Source organism: Lepisosteus platostomus, chromosome 5 (assembly GCF_059453375.1).
Source record: "Lepisosteus platostomus isolate fLepPlt1 chromosome 5, fLepPlt1.hap1, whole genome shotgun sequence".
Lineage (NCBI taxonomy): Eukaryota > Metazoa > Chordata > Actinopteri > Semionotiformes > Lepisosteidae > Lepisosteus > Lepisosteus platostomus.
In genome coordinates, this window is record NC_142615.1 from 48,929,686 (window position 1) to 48,939,831 (window position 10,146).

General features: G+C 45.9%; 1 non-coding gene across 1 annotated transcript; it reads left to right on the forward strand.

Annotated features, from left to right (window-relative positions):
- Positions 1-658: 658 nt before the first annotated feature.
- trnad-guc (transfer RNA aspartic acid (anticodon GUC)) lies at positions 659-730 on the forward strand. Its single transcript has one exon. It is a non-coding gene; the product is annotated as a tRNA-Asp (tRNA).
- Positions 731-10,146: the final 9,416 nt, after the last annotated feature.

A 10,146-nucleotide genomic window follows, 5' to 3' on the forward strand; every position in this document is an offset into this window, starting at 1 on the left:
TCGATAAGCTACTGGACACACCCGCCCCTCCTCACACAGACCGTGGAAAAGCCCCCCAAAAGGGAGGGCTCTCTCTTCCTCCCAGGAGCTCTTGGACACAACGCACAGACAGGGCGCGGGGAGCCGCCGCCTGCAAACACGGCTCCAGGCAGGACTCCACTCCGCAGGAGCCGCAGAGCAGAGGAGATGGGGGCAGCTTAGCTCCTGTGCAGAGACCTGAGCTGTTGTTGCTGCGGACGCTGTCTTTTCTGCACTCGGGGTAGGAGTGAATGTTGAGTTGCCCTTAGAAATGAAGCAGAGCACTTCAACGGCACGGGTGTGTGTGTGTGTGCGTGCGCCCTGGTGATTCTGGGAGACAGATCGAACCTGGGCTAAAAGAGAGGGGGCTTAGCCCTCTTCCATTTGGTAGTTCAAAGTTGTACAACCCATTTGTATCTGCTAGGCGGCACAGTCGTCGTCCACAAAGAAGGCTTTGAAAAGCGTCAAAGGCAAGTCATTCCGAGTTGGTCGTTTGTGTTTTCCGTTCAGACGCGAAATGCTGAAATGATCTCTCGGCTCCTCGGTTGTCATTTCTGCTCCGTAAAGGAATCACAGCACTCGTCGCCTTCCAGCACGCTGGGTCGGGACACGATGCCGGGGGTCGGAGCGTGCGATGTCTTCCTCGTTAGTATAGTGGCAAGTATCCCCGCCTGTCACGCGGGAGACCGGGGTTCGATTCCCCGACGGGGAGTAGCTTTTCTTTCACCTCCTTAGACAAAGGACTGCCTTTCACTTCTCTGTTTTATTTCACAGCGTCGTGCACCTTTTCATTGCTCTCGCTTTCAGAGCCTCCGCACGGCACACGACTCGACTTCAGGAAGCACATTGAAGTGAAAGCAGGAAGCGCTGCAACATGCACTGTGCAGATCCCGCCACACTAAGAGGTGAGTGGGTCTGTTCGATGCACAAAGAACGCTTTGATAAGCGTCAAAGGCAAGTCATTCCGAGTTGGTCGTCTGTGTTTTCCGTTCAGACGCGAAATGCTGAAATGATCTCTCGGCTCCTCGGTTGTCATTTCTGCTCCGTAAAGGAATCAGAGCACGCGTCGGCTTCCAGCACGGTGGGTCGGAACACGATGCCGGGGGTCGGAGAGAGCGATGTCTTCCTCGTTAGTATAGGACCTGTCACCTGTCCCCACCTGTCACGCGGGAGACCGGGCTACATCAGGACGCGCATTGAAGTGAAAGCAGGATGCGCTGCGACATGCACTGTGCAGATTCCGCCACACTAAGAGGTGAGTGGGTCTGTTCGATCACAGCGCTAGGCGAATCCCCAATCCCCTTTTGTGCGTGGCGACAAAAGGGGTGTGTTTCCACCCGGGACCTTTTGCGTGTGAGGCGAACGTGATAACCACTACACTACGGAAACGGTGGTAAGACGTGCCCAGCGGCCCAGCGCTGAGCTTCGCCAATGCGATTCAGCTGCTTCCAGTGCCTTTATTGGAGTGCGCTGATGGACCGTGCTCTCTCTCCAGAGACCAGCACGCCTGTCATGGACGGAGCAGGAAAGGCGGCGCCACATTTTACAGCCCTCTCCACGCAATCGACGAAATCGTGCTACTGAAGTGGAGAAAATCGCCTCTCCAGAAAGTGCAAATATCATCTTGGAGAGTATAAATCCTATTGCCGAAGGTCAGCCCTGTCTACCAGAGTAGCCCTCCCACAGTGATGATCAGCTCGTCTCACACGCGAGAAGTTTCGGTTGGAAACAAGCGCCCCCTCTTCTCGCACGTTTTGCACGTTCGAGTGGTTTTAATGCAGCTCCTTCGTACACGGTGCTGATCTTTTGGAAAGCAGGAGGCAAAACCGACACGTTCTCATACCGGGAGTCGAACCCGTGTCGCCTGGGTGAAAACCAGGAATCCTAACCCCTACACCATATGGCAGCGAACAACCACGTTGTTCTCGGCATCATGCAAGCAAACTACATAAATATGAGAAAACACGCAAGAGAGTTGTCACTCAGAGTGTCGAAGGGTCGATGTATACTGGGGCTCAGTTGAAATGCAACGTCAGGACTTTTCCGAATTATGTCACACAAAGATAATTTACTACTTGCACGAATGAAGGCAAAAAAAGCCAATCGATGTGAACGAACGGCGCTTTGCAGAGGAGTACTGCCTGACTGGATCGTTGATGAACGACAGAGGCCACTCCGACCTTGACAGAGTGCAAGACCCGGAAATATTTAGCCCAAGGGAAAGAGAGGGACAGGAAGGACAGCAGACCAGAAACTAGGGACAGGACAGAGAAGGACCGCCCTCTGGCTGCAGAGGGCGTGACACTTCTACACAAGACTGTACAGTTCTACAGAGGTAAAGGATGAAGAAATTCATTTTTTTACCTCAAAGCTAGAAAACGTTTTGAGTGAAGAAGATGGGGAAGTATTTGAGGAGGATTTGACAGTAGAAGAGCTGAGAGGCTATGGAGAGCTTACAGAAGGGGAAAACTCCGGGTGCTGACAGGCTCCCTAAAGGGGCATCTGCTTTACTACTTGCACGAATGAAGGCAAGAAAAAGCCAATCGACGTGAACGAACGGCGCTTTACAGAGGAGTACTGCCTGACTGGATCGTTGATGAACGACAGAGGCCACTCCGACCTCTTCTCGGTTTTCTTCAATGACTTACTAAGCATCTTCTTCACATTCGCCCATGCAGGGGAAGCCAGTTACACCAAAGCAAACGCAGGAAAGTGCATTTCAAGCAGAGACCAGGAGGGACTTGTTTACACCGAGAGTGGTCGGAGAATGGAACAATGCGCCCAGCCCTGTTGCTGGAGCCGATTCTTGATGAGATCTTGGGCTCACTAAGAGGCCCCCGCTGGATGCTAATCTTTCTGTTGTTCTTGCAGGTCCTGCGCTGCTTTTAAGCCGACAGAGCTCGTCCTGGTCTGTCGGCACAGCCAAAATGCAAATGATCGGCTCCACGTACAGAAGGAACATGCGTTTGGTACAAGAGTGCACGAAGGCACCGGAAATACATTGGGAACAAATGACCGGTCGCTCAAGACCTCTGTGAAGTACAGGAGCGTGCAAAACGAGGCTGTTTCCGCCCGGTCTCGAACCGGGAAATGCTGCTGGTGTCTCACTTGCGTTTCGGGCTGAGAAAGTGACGCGTCACTTTAAGTAGGGGGAGCTGGAGAGAGGAACAAAGGGTGCGATGAAACAAAATGCCGAAACCCGGGATCAAACCAGGGACCTTTAGATCTTCAGTCTAACGCTCTCCCAAATGAGCTATTTCGGCGGTGCGCAGAGCCCACGGCCACCTGCTCCAGCCTTCCTGTGTTGCGGCATTAGCGCACCAAGAGGAGCGGGAGAGTGTTGCAGGAATGTCACTCAGAAGGAAAGCCACCCAGCTGCGCCCTCTGAGCTCTGTCCAGTGCATCTTCCTCGCATGGACTCCTGCCTGCGACGGGCAGGAAACAATTAACAAGAACAGAACAACACCCCATGGGTGTCTCATGACCACAGCTTAGGTTGTGACAAATGCAGGTGTGAGGGGTTGCCGGGCTACTTTGGAGCAGAGCTTGGGCAGAGGGGGGGCGGGAAAGCAGACAAAGAGGTGACACCTCAAGGTCTGCACGATCACAGCTCTCCGCCGCCCCAGGCTTCCGCTCGATAAGCTACTGGACACACCCGCCCCTCCTCACACAGACCGTGGAAAAGCCCCCGAGTGGGAGGGCTCTCTCTTCCTCCCAGGAGCTCTTGGACACGACGCACAGACAGAGCGCGGGGAGCCGCCGCCTGCAAACACGGCTGCAGGCAGGACTCCACTCCGCAGGACCCGCAGAGCAGAGGAGATGGGGGCAGCTTAGATCCAGTGCAGAGACCTGATCTGTTGTTGCTGTGTACGCTGTCCTTTCTGTTCTCGGGGTAGGACATCAGGAAGCACATTGAAGCGCTGCGACATGCACTGTACAGATCCCGCCACTACTGGGCCCGATTTCCCCTGATCGAAACTGGGCGGAAACAGGCCCGTTTCGTTTGTTGCCACGCACACTGTTTGGGGATTCGCCTAGCGCTGTGATCGAACAGACCCACTCACCTCTTAGTGTGGCAGGATCTGCACAGTGGATGTCGCAGCGCATCCTGCTTTCACTTCAATGCATGTCCTGATGTACCCTGGTCTCCCGCGTGACAGGTGGGGATATTTGCCACTATACTAACGAGGAAGACATCGCTCTCTGCTTAGTGTGTAAAACACTTACTTGCAGCATTGTGGGTGCTGTGGTTTAAATGCTATTGGTTTGTGAACAGAATACCCCTATCCAAGTACATTGTGCCACATTAAATAAACACACGAGAAAAAGAGATTCAGAACGCAAAGCTGTGTCAGTGTTCTGTGTAAAAAATCGGTTTGAACATCATGGGAGCTGTTTTTAATAAGCTGCTGAGTAAAGAATATTTTAATCTTCCTGCTGTCAGTAGTATTGTGAATATAGTTGACTCTTACCCGAATGAAAACAGAACGTAAAGGAAGGGTTTCAGAATTCAGACAAAGCTTTATTCCCGTGCTTACAGTCTGAGTAATTGGAGACTGCGCTATTCTGTTGCCTATGGTCATATACGGGTTTTTCGCATGAAGCCATATTGAACAGTATTTCTCGCGTTGAGAACTTGTGCACACAGCGGTCCCCCGGGTTCCAGTTAGTGCGTAATTACGCATCGATGAAAAACCGGAGGTTTAAAAAAAGATAATTAGCTCACTGATACTTTGATGTAGAGGCTGTGGAAATATCCACATGTCGTGGTCTTTTAAATGCATTTGGTTTGAAGGCATTCTGTGCTTCCGTTGCGATGATATGGACAAAAGAATATTCGTGCTTGGTCAAACAAATGTCATATAAACGAAAAAGTACAGGCTGAGAAAGCATTCACAATGTATTTTATACACAAAGCAAGTATTCTCGCGATTCTAAGAGGTTTCGTGTAAACGCTACAGGCGTGCCAAAATCGTTTTCGAACTTCAAGCTAACTTTTCCCCGGTCTGGTACCATAGGTCACGTAGCTTAAAATCCCAGTCATGTTTTTTTTCCTATCTTGTGGTACATAACGTACCATTTCGGACTATCACAAAGGGCTTGATTTCGTTAAATGCATGTATTAATTTCCTTTCTGGAAAACTTGTATTTCAAGAAATTCACACAGCTTGCGAGAAATGAAATTCAATTCTTGATTATCAGTGCAGAAGAAATATTGCCAGCTGGCAAAAAAATATATTTTTTTAACCGGAAAGTTGTGAGGTGAGACAGGGAACCACCATTCCGTCTGTGTGGCTCGTTTGGTTGTTAACTGAAAGGTTGGTGGTTCGAGTCCCCCCAGGGACGGGTTTCTTTTGCGATGTAAATATTGTCTTCGCAAAGGTCGATTGGATTTCTAAGCGAAACCTTAACCATTTCAATATTTGCAGGAAATGCGAGTGCTTAACACGTGTCTGAATCACTGGGAAATGTCCGATTACTGTATTCCCAACATCGCTACTCCCCAGGAAACCAAATTCACCCAAGAAAAAGTCGAGTTGTCATTTATACCCCCGTTGCATCCTCTGCTGAAATATTTTAAAAATACAATGCAGATTTGTTTAAGAACTTGCAAGCTTTGTTACATTAGCACCGTGCATTTGGACTTCGATATTTTGACACATTTACCTTAATTTTAAACATAAATACTGTACAATCTATTGTAATTTTGTTGTACTATTAAAATATGTTAGCTGAGGATGCAAAGGGGTGAAAGGGGAAGGTCAGAGGTGTAGTAACACCAAGGTTAGGATTGGTGGAGGTGATAAGGATGTTGATGTTTTTTCTCTGTAGAGAATTTTGAGTTTTTTATCCTTCTCTGAAGTGAGAAACTGGAAGAGTTGGGAGTTGAGGGATCTGATGAGGTTAGTTATGAAAGGAAGTTGATGTGGAGCTGTTAGCCGTAAAAACTCCTTAATGTCTTTGATGTTGTCATCAGCGATAAACTGCATTCAGCAAAGATAAAAAGAAAATTATCTTTGCTTACTGCCCTGTCTTTCTCACACCTGAAGAAGGCTCCACAGCCGAAACATTGTGATTCTTTTCTTCTCTTTTCAGCAGGAATAGTCCTTTACTTGTTCCTTTGCAGCCTACGCATGCTGACGCAGCTACCCACCCGATAGCTAACATTCCTATAATCACAACTATGAATGTCCACTTTGGGTATTTTTTCCATGATTATTTATTATTATTATTTATTCTGTCATTGAAGCATATTTTATGTCATACTGAAGTGTCCTAATCACTGAAAAAATATTTTTTTAATTTAGAAAGTAAGAAAATGATAAATCACTAGGAATTGCATTTAGCCTGTTCTGATCTACATTTTCTATATACTTTAACATGCCATGTTCACAATGTCACAACTCATAAATGAAACAGTGAAGTGTTGTAATTACAAATGTACATAGTGTCGGGACATTGAGATGTTTTGGTAATGAGGAAGGAGGGACATACAATGTTCACAGGGTCAAATTTATAAAACGCTACAGTAAAATTTCTTGTATTTCGGGATTATGAGAGCCTGTTACATTGGGTCTCACACCTCAGTGTCAGAATTTTGAGACATTTTTATAACCAGAGGTAGGTTCATAGCAATAAGCAGAAAGTGCGATCATCCTTTGCTCATCCTCGGTTAATCATATATTCTCATATGCCATGTTCTGAATGTCCCATTTAAAACTGCTATATTAAAATTAAGACTTTTTTATGATCAGAAGGCAAGGTTGTGGTAAATATGCATAAAGTGCAAGTGAACTTATGTTTTGCCTTTGTCTTGTTATTGTGAGTTTTGAAAATTAGTTTTCGATTTTCTGAAATGCGTTTCACACAAAAATGCAATTTGGATAGTCACTACTTATATATTCCCCTTAACTGAGGATATGTACAGTAATCCATCCCGATTAGTACTTTTAAAAATTACTGTAGAGAGAGCCATCAGAAAGGGAATGAAAACTTGCATTAAACAAAATCAAGCTGCATGTAATCATCCATAGTGATTCATTTTGTAAGACAAGACAGGAAGAAAGACACTGGTGGGATTTGAACGCAGAATCTCCTGTTTAATAGGAAAACACTTTAACCAAATCAGCCAAGATGCTGTCAGAGTATTAACATCATGTCTGCGTCAGTGATTACAGCTGACTATCGCTGGAGGACAGTTCACTGTGAACAAGTCAGCCTGCATAATGAGGGGGAAGAGACTGACCTCTGTGATGCACTATAGAGTTACATTAACCTTCTATCCAACTGTTCTATGCTGCATTCTACCCTAGTGGTAAATATTGGTTTCCGTGCGTGTAATATTCCTTTTTTTGTCAAATTTTATCAAGCACAAATTTTGCTGTTGAAAATAAGCCTTGTGGTTGGGCTCCTTGTGTGTTGTGATCCTTTTACCCCAGTGTCACCAAAATTGATACATTGTGCTTTGGCAATTCTTCAGGCTATATTGTTTAGAGGAGCTCAGTTGAATTAGTTTATATAAAGTATTTCTTTTCCCTTTAATCCTTTAAAACATATTACATTTTCAAAACATTGTATCTTTCTTCCTACTATTTGTAGCGGCAATGCTTATTAATAAGACAGAATTAAGTGTTGCTGTGCTTTCCCAAATTAGGCCCCATCTCTCTCTTCAAGCTATTCAGGCAGGGTGATTTAAAGATGTTTTCTTTTGATAGGGGACAGCTCCCAAATGGGGATGCATTTAGCTAAGCCTAGCTATCATGATCAGTGGGCATCCATTGGGGCCTATCTGTCTAGGGAGTGCCAGATGGACATCTGGACTGCATTCCTAAGTGTCAGGAGTAAGTGACTCATATCTCACCTTGATCAACCAATCAGGGACTGGTAGGGCCGAGTAACCCACGTGGGTCTCTGATGCCCATGAAACTTTCATCCAATGAACGAGCTGAAGTTCCTCCAGGTAAAAACAGGCAACACAGAGCTCCAAGACTATTCTAAAGGGAATTCAAAGGAGAATTCCAGGAGTGTGAGACAATTCCAGGGCAGGACGGCCCAGGAGCAGAAAGGCTGCCAAGGGCAGGACATTCTCGCAGCGCGCCTCCTGACCATCCTGAGACTCAGCCCGGACAACCATGGAACGGCCAGTGTGTCCGATTGCCAGAACTTTCCTTTGTTCTAAGAGTCTAGAGCGGAGGTTGCCAGAGAGTAACCAGAGGATCCACCCGAGCAGGCCTCGTGAACAGGTCGGAACTGTTGACAGCTGAATCACTATTCAGAACTAGCTCTTCATCAGGAACGAACCGGTCCACTTCCTGACTTGCTGGGACTCACAGTCATCTTTTCTCCTGTGTGCAAACTTTGCTAGTTAAAGCCAACACTAACTAGCTGGTCAGTGAGCATCAGCAGCGCACCGTCACAAGCCGCACAGCACAGCCTGGCACCGAGCCAGAGAGCGCGGATTGGACAGCAACAGCCTGCAACTGTTTCTTTGTGCCCGCAGGAGATCTGAATCCCCAGAGATTGGATGAGTATTCAACTTCAATGCATTACAGCTCGAGAATTCAATTGTTATCCCAAACAGTTGATATCAATTTAATTCCTAAGAGTTATGTACTTGTTTTGAGTATCTAATGTAGACGTTGTAACCAAGTTCAATTACGAAATGGTCTAAATGAATGATATACTGAACGTATGTCCTCTTGATATATGTAACTCTTGGTAACTGACTGAATATATACCCTTTGTATTCTGATAACCCTCTCGATAAGATCTGTTAGGTTTATATGCATATTCCATATATTAAGAAATGTATCCTCGTGTATTAGTACCTGTGTGTGTGCATTGTTTGAGTTATATCGCATGGTTGGATTCTAAAGCCATTAAAAGAATCATTTTGTGATTTACTGCTACAATTAATAATTGTCCCAGTAAATGCCCAAACCCTACAGAACTGGTGCCTTCAGAGAGCACACTACATAGTGATGACATCTTTCTGTATGATCAGGACAGGAGCTGCAGGTCCACTGTGTTGTGGCTGCAGTACAATTTTAGCTTATTATTATAATACTTTTTAACAGCGACAGATTCTTAAGATCACAAGGTGTTTACGATATTATTTCAGTATTAAGCTGTTACTACATTCGGAACTGTCCCATAGGATTCAGTGTTCCATTAGTTTGGCACTAAACTGCTTAGTCTATTGCAGGAATTGTACTTAGTCCTGTCCTGTAGTGTCATCTAGAGAGCAGCAGCTGTTTCCTTGGGCTCATTGCAATTGGGAACATTGTGATTATTGAGCAGGGGACTAAAGTCAGCAGACGAGCGCGTTGCAAATCGGTAGTAATCTGGCGTACAGAGCTGCATGCTAATCTCTGGATCATCTCCAGTTAATGCGATGCTGTTCTTACCTTGCAATTGACCCAATCTGACTACTGGCACCAACCCTGTTATTACAAAGAAACTTCTTGTGTACCTACCGTGATACATAAGTTTGGTGGAGAGGTTTGGCAGCCCATATTCAGTCAAAGATGTGTGTGCAGATCACTGTGATATATAGGCATCAACAAACTGACAAATACAATATTAAATGTTTAACTGATAAAGCCCAAATGGACCAAACCTGTATAAATTAGTGGTGGAAAGGAGTCTTTATATATAGCAAAAGGTCTCTGATCCTTTGGTAAGAACGATGGGTATATAACCCATTGTCCTCAATATTAGAAATGAATCCTTGAGCATTGCCGTTGTACCAACGATCCTCAAAAGTGCTGCCATTACCACTGTTCCATAAAATCCTAACATTACCTGTCTTGCATAAAATGTAGAACATGCCATCACATTTCAGTTGCTTCTCAGTAGCAGTTTGATCTATTATCAACCTGCTCCCCACATCATAACCTTCGCTCTTCTAATTCTAGTCTCCTAACTGTCCCCCAAGCCTGTCTACACTGTATGGGTGACAGAGCCTTCTGCTGTTATGCCCCCAAGCTCTGGAACTCTCTCCCCAAGGATACCAGAGTCACCTTCCCTAAACTCCTTCAAATTCAGACTCAACACCTTCTTCTGTAGAAGAGCCTTTACTGAACTGGTTCTATTCTTTACCCCTCTGCTTCTACTTTTCTCCTCAAT